This window comes from Bidens hawaiensis, unplaced genomic scaffold (genome assembly GCF_021521415.1).
Source record: "Bidens hawaiensis isolate Kalapana, Puna unplaced genomic scaffold, B.hawaiensis_p1.1 tig00023388_1, whole genome shotgun sequence".
Lineage (NCBI taxonomy): Eukaryota > Viridiplantae > Streptophyta > Magnoliopsida > Asterales > Asteraceae > Bidens > Bidens hawaiensis.
Window position 1 is genome coordinate 92,357 of NW_027493658.1, and position 23,888 is coordinate 116,244.

Consider the following 23,888-nt stretch of genomic DNA (forward strand, 5'->3'; position numbering starts at 1 on the left):
CTGTTAAAAGGAACTGACTTTGTGGCATGGAAGGATAGATTCATTCAATATATTAAATACCAGGATGCAAAGATGTGGGTGTGCATCCAGGATGGATATATCCCACCGACAATGGTGTACGAAGGTCGTGATGTGGTTAAGAAGTACAGCAAGATGGAGGAAGAGGAGAAGAAGATGTACGAAGCCGAAAGCAAGGCTCACGCAGCTATCACTATGGCTCTTCCACAGGAGATCCTTCATACTTTCAGAAAGTATACATCGGCTCGAGAGCTTTGGGATGCTCTTGAAAATAGATTCGAAGGGAACGTGGGTATTCGTGCCTCGAAGATTAAACTGTTGAAGACTCAGTTCTCTGTCTTCAAATATTTGAAGAACGAATCTCTGGATGATATTATCACTCGATATTATCATCTAATGACAGAGCTAAACAACTATTCGATTGCTTACAGAGAAGAGGAGATAGTTGAAAAGCTTCTCGATGCTCTCCCACCGAAGTGGGAAATGTACACAGTTCTGATGAGGGAAGACAGAGACTTTCCTAATTATGATTTGGAGACAGCAGTAAACAAGCTCAGAACCTTTGAGCTTAATATGGTTCGTAAAGAGACACCAACAGATCAGATTCAAGACCCTGGTATGTATGGTGCCAAACTTAACTCAGGCTCAAGTTCGAAGCCTGAATCTGCTGCTTACTACTCCAAAGGAGAGTCAGGTTCTAACTCTTCTCATGAAGGAAACGTTTCAGTAAACATGAACGGTGATATTTGCTTTGTTGCTGGAGGTTCAAGTGCTTCGAAACCTCAAACATCCAACAGTAGTTTCTCTCCCAGTGCCTCAAGCAATAACTATTCCAAGATGCCAATGAGTGTCAAATCTGCTGAAGAGCAGTTTGCAGTCTATGCATCTTTTATTGCTTCATATGAGAACTACATACAAGGGAAGATTGTGGACCCTGCTGTTTTGGATGAGGATTATGACCAGATCGATGCTGATGATCTGGAGGAGATGGATTTGCAATGGCAAATGGCCATGATAGTGAGGCGAGTCAAGCGTTTCATGAATAAGACGGGGAGAAAGTTTGTTGGTGGTAGGCCCGGATTCGACAAGTCTAAAGTGAGGTGCTATAACTATCAACAGTATGGGCACTTTGCTAAAGAATGCAGAAACGAGAGAGTTGAACGGGGTCAAGGCCGGTCTGCACAGCCTACTGGGATTAGTAAAGAAGTCAATGCCATGTTGTCTAGAGAAGCCGGTGAATACAACTGGAACCTGCATGCGAATGAAACTGGTGAGCAGGCGAATATGGCTAAGGTAGAAAATGAAGATTGTGAGAAGATGACTGGAGAGGAGAAAGCTACTGGTAAGGAGAAAGCTTTCATGGCAGATAACGATGGTCAACCCTCCGAGGTAAGTTCTAAACCTGTTTGTACAAAATGTGAGAATTTGTCTGAGCAACTTGCTACCATAACTGATCAGTATGTTCGTTTAGATGCTGAATTTAAAACTCTTAAAGAAGATCATCATTTTACTAAGGCAAGAGAAAACAGTTACAAAGTTAAAATAAAAGCATGTGAAAAAGATGTCAAAAGCTTAAAAACTAAACTTGCTGAAAAAATTGATGTAATTGACCTAAGTTATGAGGTTTTAGAAGAAAAGACTAAACTTATTGCTGAACGAGAAAAGCAGATTGCTGACCACCAGGTGAAAGTGGTGGAACTGAACCGAAAACTCGAGCAGTTCCGAAATTCCTCAGCTATTCTAGATCACCTCGTTAGTGATCAAGGTACCTCTGCAAAGAGGGGAGGAATTGGTTATCATGAGGTGCCACCACCTTATAACCACAACTACACTTTCAACCCTAGTATTCAGAAATCTGTGGATTTTGAAGTTCCTCAGACAGTTCCAATCAAGGTTACATGTAAAGAACCAACTGTTAGTAATGGCGAAACGAGTTCGCCTGTTTCTAGTGTAAATATTTCTGGTACGAGTCCAATCTCATCGGATTCGGATAAGTTGTCCGAATCAGGTAAGACGAAAGAGAAGGTAGTGTTACCCACTGGTGGAGATAAAAATAAATCTTCTAAAAAGAGTACACCACTCAACCCGTATGTCCCACCTTATGTGAGACGAATGGCTGGTAACACTGCCTCTACATCCAAACCAACATTTGAAAAGAAAATGGAGAGTAGGTGTTGCTTTAGATGTAATAAATTAGGACATCTTGTTGCAGATTGCCCTCTGACGCCGAGATACAGAGGTGTGAGGCCAAATAAAACTGAGAATAAGCATCAGTTTGATACTGCTAAAAATGAAAACTTTTCAAAATGCCAAAATGTAACTAATTCAAGTTTTCATAAAAACAAACCTCAGTTTTTCAACCAAACCACAAGATATAACACTTTCAATTCACATAGGTTTGGAAGGCATCACACTCAATCTTCAAGGAGATTTCCTAACAGGACTTACAGGAATTATCCTGATGCTAACTATGGAAAGCCAGGGTACGGGACGTATCGATCCAAGACCAATTGGTCTTGGGTCCCAAGATTCTAATTCTTTGTTTTATTGTGCAGGAACAGTTGAACAGGGTTGCCCACAGTCTTTGGATTGTAGATAGCGGCTGTTCCCGGCACATGACGGGCAACAAACACTTGTTGCAAGACTTAAAACCTGTTCAGGGAGCGAGAGTTAGTTTTGCTGGTGAAAGCGGAGGAAGAATTACTGGTAGAGGTACAGTGTCAAATGGAAGGATGACACTTGAGAATGTGAATTTTGTGGAGGAATTGAAGCACAATCTGCTGAGTGTGTCGCAGATTTGTGATAAAGATTACACTGTCCATTTCACGAAGAATGAAGCGATCGTATTGAAGCCTGGTTTCCAGATACCAGACGAGTGGATAGTAATGAAAGCTCCACGTGAAACAAATACATATGTGATGGATATGAGGTCTACTGAAATGGCCACGGGAGAATCTTGTTTAATGACGAAAGCAAGCGAATCAGAATCTGAATTGTGGCACAGGAGAATGGGGCACATTCATCTTCGGAAGATGAACTTCATTGTCAAGAATGGGCTTGTGATGGGCGTTCCCTTAAAAAGTTTTAACTTTGAAGACAAATGTATAGCATGCAAGAAGGGAAAGCAACACAAGAAATCCCATATCACCAAGAAGGTCAACTCTATTGCCGGTACTCTAGAACTACTTCACATGGATCTCTTCGGTCCCGTGAATGTAAAAAGTCTAGGAGGTACTTCTTACTGCTTGGTGATCACTGATGACTACTCGCGATATTCGTGGGTATATTTTCTGAAATCGAAAGATGAGACGGCTCAAATGGTGAAGAATCTAATTACAAAAGTTGAGAACGTCATGAGTAAATCAGTTAAATACATCAGAAGTGACAATGGAACAGAGTTCAAGAACTTTGAAATGGAAATCTTCTGTCTTCAGAAAGGAATTGAACATCAATACAGCGCTCCGTATACTCCGCAACAGAATGGAGTGGCTGAAAGGAAGAACCGAACTTTAATTGAAGGAGCCAGAACTATGCTGGTAGATTCAAAACTTCCTGTGATATTCTGGGCTGAAGCAGTTGCTACAGCCTGCTATGTTCTGAATAGGGTGTTAACCGTTAAGAGACTTGGAAAAACATGTTACGAGCTTATGCATGGAAGGAAGCCCAACTTGAGCGGTCTTGAACCATTCGGGTCTCCTTGTTCGATTTTGAAGACTAATTCGAAATTTGGTGAAGTAGCCGATGAAGGAATCTTAGTCGGTTATGTTGTTGGGACTCCCAACAGACGGGTCTTCAATACGTCGACTTGCAAGGTGGAGGTGGTGTGTAACACCGACATTACTAGTTACCAATCGCCAAAACCAAGCAATGGACCTGCTGAGCTTTTCGACTATGTTAAGCTGTTTAAGTCATTTAACATCCCTAATTTGGAAATTTCTGAAGAAGAAGAAAGAATTGCGTCGAAGATGATACTTGATGAGGAAGAGAATCTATTGCAACGACAGCTTATTGAGAAAAGTCAACCTTCCACATCAAACACTATTGATACCTCTGCTGCCTTACCTGAAGATGAGTTTATCAATCCATTTCACTCTCAGCCAGAAACAACCATTGATGAGATCTCTTCAAATTTGGAAGATAATTTGCATGTCGGTGCTGTTCCGACCACGAGAATTCACAAAGATCACCCATTGGAGAATATTATAGGTGATGTGTCCTCCAGTGTACAAACCAGAAGTAGCTTGAATGAGCACACCTGTGTTTATACAAGCATTAAAGAAACGGGTATAATGAACGAATGTTTGTACTCCTGCTTTATTAGCCAGATTGAACCGAAAAATTATCAAATGGCTCTTAAGGACAGCTCGTGGGTGGAGGCCATGCAAGAAGAGTTGGCTCAATTCGAGAAGATGGAAGTCTGGACTTTGGTTGAAAAACCAAGGAATGTGCATGCTATAGGCACAAAATGGGTGTTTAAGTGCAAGAGGGATGAAAAGGGGATTATCATTAGAAACAAGGCAAGGCTGGTTGTTAAAGGTTTTAATCAGCAAGAGGGTATTGATTACAATGAGGTGTTCGCTCCTGTCGCCCGGTTGGAAGCGATAAGATTGTTTTTGGCGTTTGCTGCATGTAAGAGAATGAAGGTGTTTCAGCTAGATGTGAAGAGTGCGTTTTTAAATGGGAAAGTTGATGAAGTTGTGTATGTTGAGCAACCTCCGGGTTTTCCTGACCCAGACTTCCCAGATCACGTATACAAGTTGAGCAAGGCGCTGTATGGATTACATCAGGCACCTCGTGCCTGGTATTCAACGTTATCGGACTACTTGCTCGAGAATGGTTTTGAAAGGGGTTTAATTGACAGCACACTGTTCGTGAAGAGAGAAGGAAGCGACTTCCTACTAGTTCAAGTCTACGTGGATGACATCATATTTGCTGCATCAAGAGTCTCCATGTGTCAAGATTTTGAGGATGTCATGAAGAAAAGGTTCGAAATGAGTGCTATGGGTGAACTAACTTTCTTTCTAGGATTGCAGGTTGATCAGAAGAAGGACGGGATGTTCATTCATCAGACGAAGTACGTTCATGATGTGCTCAAGCGATTCAAGATGGAGGACAGTTCTCCATATGACACTCCAATCTGCGTCAATCACAAATTGGGCGCTGAATCAGATGGTGACGCAGATGTGGACCCAACTCTGTATCGGGCGATAATAGGTTCATTAATGTATTTAACTGCTTCTAGGCCTGATATAATGTTTGCTGTTTGTCTTTGTGCACGTTTTCAGGCAAATCCGAAAGAATCTCATTTGAAAGGTGCAAAGAGGATACTACGGTATCTCAAGGGCAAGCCGAAGCTAGGGTTGTGGTACCCGAAGGGAGGAGACGTGGAACTGGTTGCTTATACTGATTCTGATTATGGAGGGTGCAATCAGAGTCGGAAGTCGACAACAGGAGGATGTCAGTTTCTCGGTGGAAGATTAGTTTCCTGGCAGTGCAAGAAACAGACGTCAGTTGCAATCTCAACATGTGAAGCTGAATATATGGCAGCATCCAACTGCTGTTCACAGGTTTTGTGGATTCAGCAACAATTGCGCGACTATGGTCTGAATTTCTTACTCACTCCTATTTTAATTGATAACACTGCAGCCATCTCAGTAATTAACAATCCCGTGAAACATAGTAAAACCAAACATATTGACATTCGCCATCATTTCATACGGGATTGTGCTGAGAAGAAACTGATTAAGATCGAAAAACTCGATACGCTCGAGAATTTCGCTGATTTATTTACAAAAGCGTTTGATAAATCCAGATTTCAAAACCTAATTGAGCTAAACGGGATGATCAATCCCGAGTAACCATGCTTTTCTTTTGTGTCTTAAAAAAAAAAAAAAAAAAAACGTCACTAATCGCTTAAAATTATGTCGGTTATCTCAGTTGGAAGGTCATGTCTTAGGATATGTTTTGGTCCTCATCTTCTACTTGTAGATTTTGAGGATAGCCATTAACCAGATGACTGAAAGTGACCGGGGCGATTTATGATGTGTTTTCTTTCTATCGCTGAAAATTAGTCGTTCATACTTAGTAAGAAGAACACATACCTGTATGTGGTCGGTCCAGTTGATCCATTGGATCTTCAGGATTGCCGTTTACCTGAAAACTTTGACGTGAACGGGGCGATTGAAGTCAAAATTTTTTTTAGGGAAATGAAATTACTTTTCAAGTCTATTACTTCGTATGAAGTAAATGTGCTATGTTTAACAGAAAGTTGATCCAACCTTGGAAAATGATATATATACTGATTGTGTGTGCTTAACTAGTGAAGTTATTAGGCTTAAAAGACTTTAGGACAGTCATTGTATGTCATGGTAATTTTTTATGGTGCGTAAAAGTGTATGTGATATTAACTTAAATTACTCGATTTTACGTGGAAACTCCTTAAGAGTTTTGAATGTCTTCATGCATTTCTTTCCGAATGATAGGCAGAAAAGCGACTACCCAGTCATACACGAGCCCGTAAGTGTTCTGATTCCCGTGAAGAAAGCATTTCAAGACACTGCAGTGATCCAGATTCGGGACTTGCAGTGGTTTAGTACTCCGAAGTCTATAAGTATGTGTGGATAAAAAAAAAAAAAAAAATTAAGTACTTATGAGTTATTGTAACAATCAAGACTTCTCAATTCTGGAGTAAGAAGAGAACGGGAAGCAGACAACGAGTATCTACAAGTTAATCAGACACTATGGGTCGAAGTCAATTCGGGGTGACTTGGGTATAGCCAAATACGCTTTGAGAATAGATAGAAGGCTTCATTATCTCTGAGTTGTTGCCCACTTAAATTTTGAGCTAAATTGAACCTTAATCCGTATCACAGAAACGATGAAAACCATTTAAGTTATTTACATGCTTACAACCTGTTTCTCTATGTCATAATACGGCTAAACACGGATCTATATGACAGTCACGTAGTGAGTGTGATTCCTGTTAGGATCTTTTCTAAAAACATAGTGGTCCCTGACTAGACTGAAATTTGATCCCTTATTTCGTTAAATTTTTATAAGTTTTTCTATTTTTGTAGTTGTATTATTTTATATCTGGTTACTTAGACTTGATCATTTTTGTTTAACTCTTTATGAAACTTTCAAATGTTAATTGCAAAATGTTCAAACTTAAAGGGTTGATTCTGAAAATATAGGCGAAGTTGTTGAATCAGGCGAACTTGTGCTTAACTTCGCCTAGGCGAAGTTATCCTTAACTTCGCCTGACCAACTCTGACCCTATATAAGGTGATTTTTTAACAGTAAACTTCATTATAATATCAGCGAATTTGATTTTCCGGCGAACTTAAGAGATTTCCGGCGAACTTGTGTTTATCTCCGTTTTCGATCTTTGCTTCTAGTTTCTATTATCATTGAGGGTATGTGTTGTCGATATCTCTCACAAACTTGTTCGTTCTTGATCGTTTTTACCCGGTTCGAGACCTCGGGTCGTCGGACCTTCAAAACCGAAATCTTAAAAACTTGTGTTAACGTGTGCATGGACATCCTTAATATCATGTGTATTGATGTCCTTGATCGTCGAACTTAGCCGAAAACACCGGATTTCCGGTGTTGGAATCTGAACAGTCGCCGTTTCAGATGAAGGCGAAGTTAGGGTTTAGGCGAAGTTATCCGCAACTTCGCCTGGGGCTTAATTTCGCCTAAGGCGAAGTTATCCACAACTTCGCCTGAACTTCGCCTGAAGCTTAATTTCGCCTAACACTTATCTTCGCCTGAGGCGATGTTGTGATAAGGCGAAGTTATCTTCAACGTCGCCTAAACCAATTTGTTTAACAGTTATTTAGACGAACTTACAGATGAAGCGAAGTTGTTCCCAACTTCGCCTCACCTTTAAGTTCGCCTATACAGTTTTAATCACAACTTCGCTCATGGTATAACGCGAACTTGTGAGTTGCTTAACAGTTATCTAACTTGGTTCGTTTAGTGCAGATATGGCTGCTGTTGGCGGTGCTGGTGGTGATGACGGTAATGATCAAAGACAGTTCTTTCCAGCGCATAACCAATACATCATGTTAGACCCAGACGCAAGTGGCGTGGAGGACTACAGGGAAATAATCACATTTCTCCTGCGCTCAAGGATCTTCCATGCGATCACGAATACCCTGCCTATTTCACTACCTAACATTGAAGACTTTTGGCAGTCGGTAGAGTATGATTGCCGGGTTGAGCCCCCGGTGATGCGAGCAACCGTAAATGGTCATGTTGTGCAGTTCTCTTCAGAAGATATACGGTTGGCTTTGCAGTTTGGAGAAGAAACGAGGGATGACCCAACGGAGTTCGTCGCTCCTTTTCGTGATGGGGCATATCTCAGGATGGGTTATTCAGGTCCGTTGGGGGACACGCAGAGGAGAAAAGGATTTTTGTTAGATCAGTGGCGCTTCCTAATGCATGTCTTGATCGTGTGCATGTCTGGGAGGAAGGCAGGAACTGATGGAATGGGCGCGACGATGCAGTCTGCCATGACTGCCCTGACTTACAACAGAAGATATTCATTTAGTCAGCTGATATTTTACGAGATTGATCGTCAGAGGAGGGCTGTGGCGCGTGAGCGATTTATTATGTATCCTCGATTTTTACAAATGATTCTCAATCATGTGGCTCCGTTGCTACCTCAGAGACGCCATATTAGATACGTTGAATGTGTGACGAAGCGTATCTTTGCTCAGTGTCGCACTTCTAGCGCACGAAGCAAGCCTGACCTGCGTCCCAGGCATACTCCACTGTTCGTGTATCTTGTCAATCCGGAGTATGTTCCTGCTGGTGGGGACGAGTTCAGAGACCCAAGACCACAACAGGCGGCAGCACCTCATGCTGTATCAGCTGCGCCTGCTGTGCCTACTGCTGAAGACGTCGACCTTGATGCTGCTTTTAGCGGCCAAGGATTGTTTGATATGGATGTCTCGGGTTCTCAGGCCATGGATGTTACTAGAGCAGTTACTTCGGTAGCTGACTCCGATCTTGATGAGACATTTGCTGAAGCTAGACGATTGATGGTGTCTAGGGAGAGAACGATTGGGAAGAGGATGAGAACGGTTGACGACGATGACGAGGAAGATGATGAAGAAGAAGCAGTTCAGCTAGTGCTCAGACGTTCAAGAAGAGAACGGACAGGTATGGGTTCGGGAGCTGGAGAAACTTCAAGGCTGGTACGTTTTGCTCCACCTGCCTTGTCTGGTATGTCTCTTATTCCTTCTACAGCACAGGTTACTGCCGTCCAGACGTCGACTCCAACAATTGTGTCTCTACCACCTCAATCGCTTACTCCATCGGTGGTAGTAGCACGATTTGTTGAGTCTACAATCACTACTACTGCAGGGTTACCAAGTGTACCACCTGCGGTCACTTCTGCTGCTGATGTCCCGCCAACTCCAACGCCTACTTCAGACTCCGAAAGGATAGCTTCACTAGAGCGGATCGTAGCTGAGCAGTCCAAGACTATTCAAAGCCTAGTGGAAGCAAACCAACTACAGGCCTCCCTCCTGGTCGAGCATGGGAAGATCATAGACGCTATGAAAGCGTTCTTGGCATCTCAGGGGGAGATGAGCTGTAGGGGAGATGAGTTGAGGACAAAACGGAGAGAAGATCATGACGATGATCCCAATGCACCGGAAGGTGCAGGTGGTGAGCTGCCAAGAACTTCTATAGCTCTTGGTACTTCCACAGCTGAGGGGGAGTCTACAAGCGCAGCTGATGATGATGTTGATGATGTAATCGACGCGTTGAAAGAGCTAGATGATGATGATGATTTTATGCTTGAAGAAGATGTGCTGCCGAGTGATGAGATTGAGAAGATCGGTGAGCAAATTATTGTTGAAAATGTGATAGAAGAAGGGGAGATAGTAGATGAAGATATTGAACACGAGATTCCAGAGGTTGAGATGCCCGATATGGGTGATGAGACAGTTGTGGAAGATACTGAATGGGAAGAGCAGCCGAATTGGAAGGAAGGTTGTGCTCAATGGTTCGTAAAGACGAAGAAACCGGCGGTCCCTAAAATGTTTAAAAAGAGTTACAATTTTAAGGGATACGCTGAAGCAAAGAAAGGTATTATCTGCTGGATATATGATGAGCAGCTGCGGCTCTTCATGATCAAAAGATATGACGGGATTCAGTACTTCAGGAGAACTTTGAGATCATTAAACACACTGCCTGAATGTGAGGTTAAAGACTTAGCCAGATTGGGGTTGATAAATCGAAGTGACAATAACATGGCTAGAGTCATCGGAAAGATCGTATGGAAAGAGAGCATTAAGGAGAAGAAGTTTGAGCTGCTGAAACCACAAAAGGGGAAACTTGTCGAAGACAAGGATAGAGGTTTGAGAGCTGATGGAAAGCCTTGGATGGTTATGAAGTATAAACCGATCCGGTGCCTTAAAGAAGTACCGATGAGGCTTATGCCCAAGGACGTGCTCAAAGACCTAAAATGGTGGTTCGTGGATTGTGAAACAGCGGAGGTGGTAATGGAAGATGAGGATGAACAAGAAGTGCTTAGGGTTTACGACCCGATGCATCTTGTTAATCTATCGCAAGCTGATCTGAAGATGCTCAACGAAAAGAAGATCTTCTACATTCCTGCTTGGAAGGATCAAGCAAGGAAATATCAAAGGGTGGTGTCGGTATGTGTTAGAGAAGGAGCGCACGCGTAAAGATACAAGATTACAAGACTCAAGCTTTGAAGATCAAGATATGAAGCTACTGCCAAGGGGGAGTCTGTTGGTACATGTATGTCAGTAGTTCATAGTCTAACGTTTGTAATCGAGTCTGTAATGTAATTATGTTTTTGATTATGTTTATGTTTATGTAACGAGCGAAGTTGTCAACAAGTTCGCTTAGGCGAACTTGTTGAACAAGTGAAGTTGTTAACAAGTTCGCTCAGGCGAACTTGTTGAACAAGCGAAGTTATGGACAACTTCGCCTGAGGCGAAGTTGTCGTGTTTATATATACTATTCACCGTAATAGTTGAGGAGAGTTCGTGAGGTTGGTTAGGGTTCGTTTCAGTTGATTAGTTCGAGAGTTACGTGTTTACAAGTCAGAGTCTGTAATAGTGACCTCGTGTCACGTGTTCGGGTTATCAATATAACGTGTTTCGGTTATTGCTCGTGTGTTTGTTTTATACGTATTCTACGCTCGTATCTACCTACGCAGGGATTCCGCACCTGCGCAGATAGCGACATCCCGTGTACGATCCGTCCAGGAACCTACACACGCGGGGTGGATACTCTTGACAGTAGCAATAGGAAGAGCAAGGATGCGCTCAAGAAGAGCGACATCTACCACAAACGTCTCAGACAAACCATTCCCAAGTTCCACCTGTGAATCGCGTGGTTGAGGTATCCCTACAATAAAATCAAAGCGCCTCCTACACGTGAGGTGCATTTAACCACTTCTTTTCCGTGCCGACAAGACCTATTCAAGGCATGCAGGGCCATGCACTCCATGCATAACCAGTTCTTAAGCAAGCGCAAGGTTTCAACAACGTCATTGTAGAGTTCCAAGTCCAAAGCAAGACGCTCTTTTAGCGGATCTCTCATTTCCTTTACGTTGAAATGATCCCGCTGGAAATGCATGAGTAACCTAGAGTACCCTTTGTGTCTAGGAATATCATCTTTACATAAATGAAAATTTTTAAGGGGCAACGCCAAATCCCCGTGCCCGAGCTAGGACCAGGCTCCCCACCACAGGCCCTCATAAATCACTTAAGAAATAAAACTTTTTTTAAGAAACAAAAAATAATGGTTTTTGGCATTTAATCAAACACATAGCATGCATTAAAAGCAAAACCTCCAAGCTAATTCCATTCATAACAAATCACCCAGAAACTGAAATGCTAGAAAACCAAGTAAGCAAAAACCAAGAATGGGTGATGACATTGGCATATTATGGGTGGAGCTTTGAGGCGGAGATGGGGGGTAACGGTGGTGGTGGTGGGTGTGAGACGGAGGGTTACGGTGGTGGGTTATGGAGAGGGATGGTTACGGTGGAGCTACGAGGTAGAGATGGAGGTGGTGGGTTATGGTGGTGGGTTACGGTGGGGTTATGGTGGTCATGGAGGTGGTGGGTGTGAGGCGGAGGGATTAGGTTCTGAACCAAACAACCCATGATTGATGCAATACATTAAGACAATTTTTTGATCATTAGAAAAAAAAATATCAGGAATAGAAAGCGGAAAACCTGTAAGAAGTTGAATGACTGGATGAACATAAATGAATTTCTAAATATAAAGAGGTAGAAATAAGAAAGAAATTGTCTATTGTAAATGTTTGAACCTTCATTGTAAACTATTTAAAATAGAGAAAAGATTTAAGTGAAATACTACGTTTCATATAAAAATATGTAAATAAGGGATGAATAATAACTTACATTGTTAAAGTTTGAAAGAAAAAATGTGGAGAATGATTATAAACTCTGGTTCTTAAATAGTAAAAACGGACGATCCTATTTTTGTTAAACCTGTTACTTTTAGAAACAGTTATAATTAATATAATATAATTTAATTTTTAATGACTTAATAATAATAGGCTTAAATTTTGGAACTATAAAAAATTACACTCGCTGAATGACCACCATAATTATAGACAATTCCTAAATATTATAATTCAAGTCAAATTAAAGATTCGAGTACAATTATGAATTTATATACATTTCTAACAAACAGATGTTGACTATTATTAATAATTAGAAATAATAAAGTCAAAAATCAATCATCATGGTAAACATATAAGAATAATAGTTAATTAAACAATATATTTTATGAAAAAATAAGTGATTTTCTTAAACAACTATATGAAATATCTTACTAATTTGAAATAACCAATAAGGTTAATGTTAAAAATAAAGTCATAATCAACTGTCAAGTTCATCTAGTTGAATGTCATATAAAGCATTGTATTGCTTTAATAGTTCTGTAAGATATGAAGAAGGTTATTTTTGTTAAACCTCATAAATTTAGAAATAGTTTTACAAAATAATAAAATTGAATAAAGCTTATACGATAAAATATTATATTTAATATATAAAAAGACTATAAATAACCTATAATACAAATATATATACCATACAATATAACCTGTGTAACCTATACATATATACAAAATAGTTACACTGTATATATATAAAATCCGCATATAATTATAAAATCTAAAATTAGAATCAAAATCCGGACCATAATTTTTAGAACTACCAAAAATTATAAATGCTTTAAAATTTGAATTTGAATTTGAACTGCACTCAAATGTTAATTAAGGCAGTAAACTGTTATTAACTAAATTTGACTAATCATTACATTTTAAAAACCAAATCGATAAAATTAAATGGCGGTCAAATTATAAGAGGAAACATCATAAATACAGTTATTTTAAAATTTAAAATTTCTAAAAATACTTAAATTCTAAAAAAAAACGTATAATAGGTTTTAATTTACATTCTTTTAATATAATTGAAGTTTTAATTTACAAACTTTTTAATATAATTGACTAACATAATTGACTAAATTAAAATTGAAGTAAAACAAATAGGTTTTATTTACAAAGATTATAAAATTCCAATTAAATTAAATTATTTTATATTAAATAAATAATTAACACAAATTTCAAATAAATACTAGGTAAATAAAAATGAATAAAATACAGAAAAAATATAAAAATCAAGAATTAACATACCTGCGAACACATATTTGATGGAGAACATGGGCATTTTGAAAATGGAGAAGATGGTGATCGTATCTGTATCAATTGGTCGGAATAGCAAATTAGGCTTGTTTATTGTTTATAACAATCTCCAAAAATAACCTAATAAAATAAACAAACAATTATTAGAATGTGTTGTATAATAAGTTTAGCAATTTCCATGTATAAGGTTTTTAATAAATCAGTTTATAATTTCATAAATATAAAATGAATATTCCATCAATCGTATAATTAAAATACACGGAAATAATCTTATAAATAAATATTATAATAACAGCATAAATAATTTCCTTGATTATGGTTTTTATAGTCAAAGCTTTAAATATAAATTGAATTTCAAGTTATGAACCATACGTCATATGATAAATTAGATTTGACTAACCATTATAGTCAAACTTCCAATTATAACTGATTACCTTAATTTATAGTCAAATAACAAATTATATTTGAAATTATTATGAAAACTTTTGTAAAAAATTATAATTCCGGAATATTAAAGATCAATATTATATATGAATTAATAAATTTTCACAAAATTTATTAAACAAACTATAATTAAAAAAATATGAAATCAAAGTTTCAGATTTTTGATACAAACGAATCAGAAATTGGCCGAAAATTACCTTGTTCAGATTTAGGAAAGAAAACAATAAGAACTTGGACGGAAAATTAATCAGAAATTTGTCAGAAATTATCTTGTTCAGATTTAGGAAAGAAAACAATAAAAAAAAATTAGACGGAAAAATTATAATAAATACGAAATATTCTATGTGCAACATATGATGGAAAATTACCTTAAATATATTAACTGGAAAACAATTCGATATTCAATCTGGTCTGATCAACCGTTAATTGAACGGAAAAATCCTTATTGCATCGTCTCTGATAAACAATCAATTGAACGGACACGACAGTATTGGAGAAATCCATAAACATTGAATTGAAGAAATCCAGAGTAGACTAATCAATTGTTGATACATATTGTAGATATCATATATGAGCGGCTGAAAATTTGGGTTGATATGTTCGTGAGGTTGTTAGAGAGAATAATGAGTTTAGGAATTGGGTGTTGAACCTGGTTTAACGTTTTATAATTTACATGGAATAAAATAAAAGATAAACAGAAAATGAGACATTGATTAAATAGGAAACTATACAAATGACATCTAGGTGGCATCCAACGTGAAGACTCTAGAATAATGTGATATGAAATATATGTATTGCTTTAATATATTAGTAAGATTTAAAAAATACAATAGAATTGTAGCAAAATGTCATTTTGCAACGACCACATGCTTGAGCCCACAAACGCATATAGAGGGACTCAGTCTTTGTCCGTTCTGTTTGAAACCATAGCTAAATTTCAACCACATAATTTGAGATTTGGGCAGCCCGAGCTATTGCACACGCTATCTTTCAAGTCATTTCATTTTAGTTATTTAATTCATATGTTATGCTTTTGTATGTTCATGGCTTGCTTATTTCACTTATTTGTATTTATAGTAATAAATCATAATAGTTAAAAATATAAAATTAAATATAGTTGTGAGGTGAGCATGCGTACTTCCAATGATATTTTATATATCAAAATATCGTTTTATAAATCATAAATTATTGTTACTAACCTTTTTTTCTATATCTATTCATGTAGTATATGTGTTTCTAACTTGTATGTGTGTGTATATGTCGTTAAAAATTTTATAGCATTACCAATAGTTCTTACCTATCCTTAAAATTAATAAGTGTATAAAATAATTTATGATACCTTTAAATATAAAATAAAAATTTTGCAAGTCACTGTTCTAGAAGTCTTCATTTATGATTTTTTTCGGATGATATATTAGATGTTTACTAGGAGAGTAAATTACAACGTTTGTTCCTGGATTTATCATAGCTTGAATATTTAGCTTATTATTTTATTATATTTGATCATATCATTCACAAACTACCAAATTATGTTTCTTCTTATTGGCGTGGCTAATTCAAAGCCTTAGACACATCATCAATAAAAACTCTATTAGAACATCCTCTATAGAAGGGTTTTGCCAACCCTTCACATCATTGTCACATAAGAAATCAGGTTTTAAAGGTTCACTTCATAACGTCCCGCTATAATGTGTTGCCCCATTATTTATATATATATATAATATATGTGTGGAGGGGAAGGTTAATGTACAAATGAAACTAACGTGCTAAACGTGAGAATCAAGTAGAGTAATTATATATACAAGTAGAGTAATTATGTAATAATATCATAAAGTAACAAGGGTATAGTCCCGTGTTACACACGGGTGGAAAACATGTCAACAAGCATAATAAATTTAAACAACAAATTCAAGCAACGCAAAACTTCTTCAACTTTCGTACCAAAAAGTTAACCATTTACAATGTCTAGATATAAAAAGTTTAAAGTTACAATAAGTTAGTGTACACCAAACCACAAAAATACATCAACAAAAGACCTAACCATGTTCTTTTATATTAAACCATCATCAACTTCTTCAAATATTATAACAAAAGAAACTCATTTTGCTTCATTTCCTAAAATTTAAAAAAAAAAGACAATATCATCCAAATTAAATATGCCATTAAAATAATAGCATGTTTAATAATGAAAGCCCGTGTTACACACGGATGAAAATTATAATAAAAGTTGGAGACATAACTTGAAATGAGAAAATTAAATATTTATATCAACATCACATAACAAAAAAATTACCAATTATGGAATATTTGAATTATGTAAAAGATGTAAAACTGATGTTCTAATTGATAAGAGGAATATTTAAATCGCGCTACCAGAAAAACGAAATAGGGAAAATCTCTATTATATCTTTGATTTTGATATAGAACCTAAAAATATTATAAGATAATCATATAACAATTAATATAAACACAAACAAAAACGGAAAACAAAAACAATTATAAACGGAATAAGGAATAATATGATAATTGGACATTAGAGTAGCAAATAAAACCTTACCGGAAAACCGTAATAACTTTAAAATATTAATTCATTCTTGAATTTTGATAAACAACCTAAAGAGATTATAACAAAATCATATAACAATTAAAATAAATATAAAACCTTACCGGAAAAATATATAACCTTACCGGAAAATCATGTAACATTATTGGCCATTAGAGTATAAAATATAACCTTACCAAAAAACGATTAATCCTCATCTACATTACCGGAATATAGGATATGGTGGAGGTAATAAGTCGAGAGAGAGAGAGAGAGAGAGAGAGAGAGAGGTATTAAAATGATTAGGGTTGGAAAATCTTAACGTTTAAATATGGTGTATGCAATTTTTAAGACCCGGACCGGGCGTCGACCCGGACTCCTTACCGAGTCACAGGTTAGACTGACCCGGGAGGGCGGACCGGACATTGACCCGGATGATATAATAAATAATAGTGTGTGTGTGTATATGTATATATATATATAAAACAAATTTTTATATATAATATGAGTTTTTCCTTTTTTGGGTTAATATCCATTTGTTTATTATTTTCTCAAGAAATTGTATTTATTTTATTGAATTTGAACCATTGAATATATTGGATTAATTTCCTTTTAGGATTAATTTTCAGTTTTCCATTTATAGGACATGTACATCGTACCGTATGCCTAAGTATATATGTTTATTTTTCTAGAGAAATACATCATTAGAGTCTGGTGGAATGGCTAGAGGGGATTTTCTTAAAACTTTTATCTTGGTTTCACACCCGGGTTCGAATCCCGTCTTCGTCAAGTATTTTTGATTTAATAAAAAAGGTTTTGAGATGATTTGACAATAATAAAAAAGAAAATAGGTGACTTGGCAATGATGTGACATTGATGTGGATACCCTAGTTGAATGACATGTGAAACATTGTATTGCTTTAATAGTATTGTAAGATTATGTAATCACTCTATATATGATGTAACTACATAATTACTCTACTTGTATATATAAACTTTATTTAATTCGCATGTTTAGCACGTTAATTTCATTTGTATTTGATCCAAACCTTATATATATGTGTGTGTGTGTGTGTGTGTGTGTGTGTATGTGTGTGTGTGAGAGAGAGAGAGAGAGAAAAGTTGGATGATCCCACACCCTCTCAAAGTCGCCCCGGTCTTCACAACCCCCCCCCCCCTCCCCACACACATTTCCGCCACTCTGAAGTCGCCCCTCGGCGGTGTTCTGAGGAGATACCCCCCCCCCCCCCACCAACCGCCCACAGAGGGTGGTCTTACTAAGAAAGAAAATTAAAGTAAAAATTCGTTACAATTATTAATCTTTATTGATCACACACCCAAAGCCTCCACTCAAGCCTTATATTCGGGGGCAGAAGTATGTGTTAAGGTTCGGGTTCACTTGAAAATGAGTTCTATTTTGAAGTCACGATTGAAGATGTTATGAATTGTTTTCAACAACATGAAAACCCGTAAGGAAAAATTATAATATGAAATTTCTTTTTTATTTAAAACTACTTTGTATTTTATTTTAAGTCACCGATTGAAAATGTTATGAATTGTTTTCAAAACATGAAAACCCGTAAGGAAAAATTATAATATGTAATTATTTTTTTATTTAAAACTACTTTGTATTTTATTAAATGTTGATGATGCACTTTTTTGTTATGATAATGATATTTTATTTATTTGATTATCAAGCACCGAAAAATACCGAACCCATATAAAAATACTCCCGACTCCGCTACTGCTTACAACTAGAAACCTAAACTAAACTCAATTATCAACTTCAGTCTTCAATCCTTTCATATTCACAGACTCGTGAATACATTTTCCCAGTCTATGTATCAAAACCGTAATAACAACAAAATGAGGGACTTAGTGAAACTTACTCATCAATAAATATCACCTCCTTAATTTAGTCCAAATAAAGTAGCAGTTTCAAAATGGAAGTGATGATGAGTGCGGTGTGCTTTGGTGTAGTGGTGGTGGCGGCAATATACGTGGGGAGATTCTTGAAGTGGGTTTGGTTACGTCCGAAGGCGATAGAGAAGAGTCTTAGAGAGCAAGGGTTGGACGGAACTCGTTACCGGTTATTGTTCGGAGACATGAAAGAGATAGTGCAGATGACAAGTCAGGCCAAACTTAAACCCATCGAACTCAACGACAGTCTTGTTCCACGTGTCATGCCGTTCTTCTATACCTCTGCAAACACTTATGGTAAGGGTCAGCTTTCTTTCCAACGTTCCCATTTCCTTTCCATTTTGTATTGATAATTAAAAAATAACCACCGACGAATTTGGCTGGTAAAACACTACTGTCGCGGCGGTGAGTCGACGTGAATTTGATCGGTATCAATTACAATCTTTAGTAGAATTATAAATTCTTCAATCAGCATATAAAAAATGTTCAAAATATTTAAAACTACGTTTGTTCGGTCGGTAAAACACTGGTGTTGGTAAACCCGAGTAATGTGGATAAACCCGAGCATTGGTAAAACCTGAACGTTCGAGTCAACATGAATTCGGTCGGTATCTCATGTTCAATACGTGTGTAAAACTTAGGCGTTGGTAAAATCCAAGCATTGGTAAAACCTAAGCTTTGTTAAACCCGAGTGTTATGGCAATGTGTCGTCACGAATTCGATGTTACGTTCGTATAGTATAAACAAAACTAAAGAAAACAATTTTGCCAAAAAAAACCAAAAAAAAAAAAACTAAACCCCCCTCCCCCTCCAAAAAAACATAGAAAACAGGGGTGGGTGTATGGAATTTTATGAAGAAATAACAACCAATGATTTAATGAGAAAATGTCATGTCAAAATTAGTTTTGAAATTTATTATGGATGTATGGAGATTTATGAATGAACTTTTTTATTTTTCTATGTTTTCATATATATCTAAACTTATGTATTTAAAACAAACAAATTTAAATAAATAAAAGTGCAAAAATGTCTTTAGTTTATAATACTAAAAAATATAATTAAACAATACGATTCAATAAAAAAAATACATAAAAATACTACTTCCAATTTACCGGCTTTTGACTTCCGTTAACATTGATCTCTCTCAACGGATGATATATCACACACCATCTTCGATTTCACCACCCTGAACACCTAATAAACATTTTCATATATCTCCTATATTATAAATGCAATGCTAGATTGATCATTACAAGCAGTTTTTAATTAGGATAGAGAAACATAAGAATAACTAGAGTAGTTATAGTTAATGTTGTGTACTAATAATTACCGTAGTTTAAGCATACGTAAAAGTTATGCTCTGGATCAATATGAATAACAAGTTCGAACCAAGCTTAACCTTTTTAAAATTACTCTTGACTCGAACTTAAGCTTTTACATTCGGTTTATCTACTCTACCGGTAAAGATCAAGCTTTTAAAAAATACAATGTTTAATTAATTCCCTGTTAGTTGAAAATTTGGTCACATAAATACTGCAAAATACAAATTAGATATTGTGTAGTTTAGTATATCTATCTTTGAATATATATAGAGCAAATTATCAAAATAGCCCATTCATGAGAGAGAAAACATAAAATAGCACGTGAAATTTGAAATTCCCAAAATAGCCCTTCAAATCTCACGTACACATGAATTTGTGAGATTCACCGTGACTTTTCGTGAACGAATCAGATTCTGCCAAGTGTGTTCCACTCCCACCTACCCCGGTATTTTTCATCCCAAATCTGTCGGAAACGTAACTTTTGACACAAAATATAACCTAAAAAAACCAACTGTAACGTGATGTTTCAAGCTGTATTTATCGGCAACGTGAGTTTTCAAATAAGATGGATTTGAAAGGTTTTTGAAATTCATCTCCTTAGATGAATTTCAAATGAATTTCAACCTCCGAGACGTTTTTAGTTTTAGTTTACAATTTAACTGTCAAGATGATTTTCAAACAAACTCACGTGTACGTGAGATTTGAAGGACTATTTTAGAAATTTCAAATCTCACGTGCTATTTTATATTTTCTCTCTCATGAAATAGGCTATTTTGGGAATTTCAAATCTCACGTGCATATGCGCATGTAATTCTTGTTGCTATACAGGCAGCACATTCTTTACCTGGATGGGACCACAACCTGTGGTGCACTTAACAAAACCTCCAATAATAAAACAAATATTGGCTGATTATAATCAATTTCAAAAGCCAAAAGGAGGGAATCCATAGGCAGGAATTCTAGCAAAAGGTGTTGTACATGCGAACGGGGATCAATGGGTCAAACATAGAAAGATCATCAACCCTGCATTTCATGTTGAGAAACTCAAGGTTCCATCTACGTGTTATTTATGTTTAGATAAACTAATGGAAAACCAACCTTTGATTCTAATGCATGTTTTTTTTTTTTGTTGTAGCTTATGTTACCAGCCTTTCACATTAGTTGTAGTGAGATGATTAGTAAATGGGAAGGGATGACAAAAGGAAGATCATGTGAAGTTGATGTTTATCCTCATTTCCAAACAATGACTAGTGATGTTATTTCACGTACGGCGTTTGGTAGCAGCTATGAAGAAGGAAGGAAGATATTTCAACTTCAACTCGAACTAACAAAGCTAGTTATGAAAGTCAGACAATTTATGTATATTCCAGGATCCCGGTGAGTATATATTAAGCCTGACAATGAAACGGAATGGGTTGTTTTTATAAAGTATTCTTATCAAGAGATAATTGCAAAGAAAATTGTATTAAAAGGAAAATTGTATTGCAAGAGATGATTCACAAGATAAAGAAAACCCTCAAGTTATACTATTATACAATTATGTTAATTAAAGTAAACAAGCTGTCAATGACTATAATTCTTGGGACAATGGAAACAATATATTTGACCCTACAAACATGAGATATGATGTAAATGAGAGCCAATCATCCTGATCCCTTGAAACCTTTTAATAAATATTTTATTTGTTTAAAGATTTCCTTTATTTCAACACTCCCCCGTCAAGTTGAATAGTGGGATTTCCAAAATTCAACTTGTCTAGACACTTGTATAGGATTCTTTCACTAATGGATTTTGTTAAAATACCAGCAAGTTGGTATTCTAACCGAACAAATGGTAGTGCGATGATATTGCTTCCAACTTTTCTTTAATGAAGTTTTGATCTATCTCTATGTGCTTCGTTCGATTGTGTTGTAATGGGTTTTCTGAAATTTGGATGGCTTCTTTATTATCACATATAATCTAACTAGTTTCTTGTGGTGGATACCTGATCTCAGTTAAGAGCCTTCGTACCCATAGTACTTCAGTTAACCCCCTTTTTATACATCTAAATTCAGCTTGAACACTTGCAAAAGCCACTACCTTTTGTTTTTTTGCTTCTCCAAGTAACAATATTTTCACTAACCAAAGTAAAGTATCCTAATGTTGACTTTTGATTGCCCTTATCTCCTGCCCAATTTGCATCAGTATACAATTGAGTTTCTAGACGCCCATTAGGTTTTAACAAGACTCCATAGCCAACTGTCCCTTTGAGATATCTCAAAATTCATAAGACTGCTTCTATATGAGCACTCTGGGGTTGATGCATAAAATGACTTACCACTCCTACAACATATGCTATAGCATTATATCGGGTCAGGTGTGTGTGAGATATATTAATTTTCCTACCATTCGTTGGTATCTTCTTTTGTCCGCTTGCTCTGCATTTTCTTCCATATAAAGCTTTTGATTCACAACAATAGGAGTATCTGCTGGTTTGCAATCGATCATACCAACTTTTGCAAGTAAGTCGAAAGCATACTTATTTTGACTCATGAAGATTCCCTATTTAAATCTTAGATCTTAGAACTTCAATTCCAAGAATTTAAGCCTCCCTAGGTCTTTAATTTCAAAATATTAAACAAGCTCTTTTTTAGTCTAGCCATTTCTTCATGGTCATTACTTGAAATAATCATATCATCGACGTAAATTATTAGACAGGCTATGAGGCCATTTCTATGTTTGAGAAATAGTGTATGATAGGTGTTACTTTGCTTGAATCCGTAGTTATTCATGGCTAAGGTGAACCTGCCAAGCCATGCTCTAGGGGACTGTTTTAAGCCGTAAAAGGATTTTGTTAGATGACATAATTCTCTTTCTCCAAAGTTATTTGTGAATCCATGTGGAGCTTTGATATAAACTTCTTCTTTTAACTCTTCATGTAAGAAAGCATTTTTTACATCAAACTGGTGAAGTGGCCATTCTTTATCTGCAACTACGGAAAAAAGAACTTTGATGGTATTAATATTTGTGACCAGAGAAAAAGTTTCAGAGTAATCAATCCTATACGTTTGAGTGTAGCCTTTAGCTACCAACCTAGGTTTGTATCCTTCAATTGTACCATCAGGTTTGTATTTAATTTTATAGACCCAACGACAACTAAGTACTTTCTTCCCCGATGGCAAGGCACATTTTTCCCATGTGTTGTTTTTTTTATCAAAGCTCTTATCTCATCTTCCATTGCGCCTTTCCAGTGCTTTAATTTCAAGGCTTGTTCTGTATTGGTAGGGATTTCTTTAACAAAAGATGAGGAGAAAGCCTTGGCCTCCATGGATAAATTTCCTTTGGTATGTTAGTTATAGGGTTACTTCCCTGAGACACCTTTTCTAGAGAATATCTTTTAGGTGGGACTCCCCGATTTGTTCCACTTGGCAATTCATATCTTCATGTTGTATCTTCATGTATGGGAGAATTTCCCTGTTATCGTATACTATCATCTTCTTCTATTGTTTCGTTAGTAATTTTTTCATGGATTTCAATAAGATCATGTAGAGTAATATAATCATGTGGGCTATTACTTACCTCGGGTATCAGGTTGGGAGCAGTTTCTTGGGTGACACTGATATTCGAGTCTTCTATACGTGTGGAGTGTAACCGAGTTATGGTTCATCTAGATGTAACCGAGTTAGGGTTCATCAAGAGTCAAACCGAGTTAGGGTTTGAGATATTGTAATCAGTTTTTGGAGTTAGATTTTCTGATTAATATAAACAAGAGTTATTTGTATATATCGTGTTTGATTATCGATCCAGGACTTGAATTGGTATCAGAGCCAAGTTCAAGAAATCGATAACAAAGAGATCAAAGACTCAAGACATCGATCAAAGTCGTGATTGATACGGAGGGTTTGTTTAAGTCGTGATTGAGAAAAAAGAGTCGGCCG

General features: G+C 36.6%; 1 pseudogene across 1 annotated transcript; it reads left to right on the forward strand.

The window, feature by feature from the left end:
• Positions 1-18,610: 18,610 nt before the first annotated feature.
• Positions 18,611-21,720, forward strand: LOC143567310 (cytochrome P450 CYP72A219-like; annotated as a pseudogene). The gene is made up of 3 exons (XR_013141391.1): positions 18,611-18,946; positions 20,800-21,020; positions 21,107-21,720. The product of XR_013141391.1 is annotated as a cytochrome P450 CYP72A219-like (transcript).
• Positions 21,721-23,888: the final 2,168 nt, after the last annotated feature.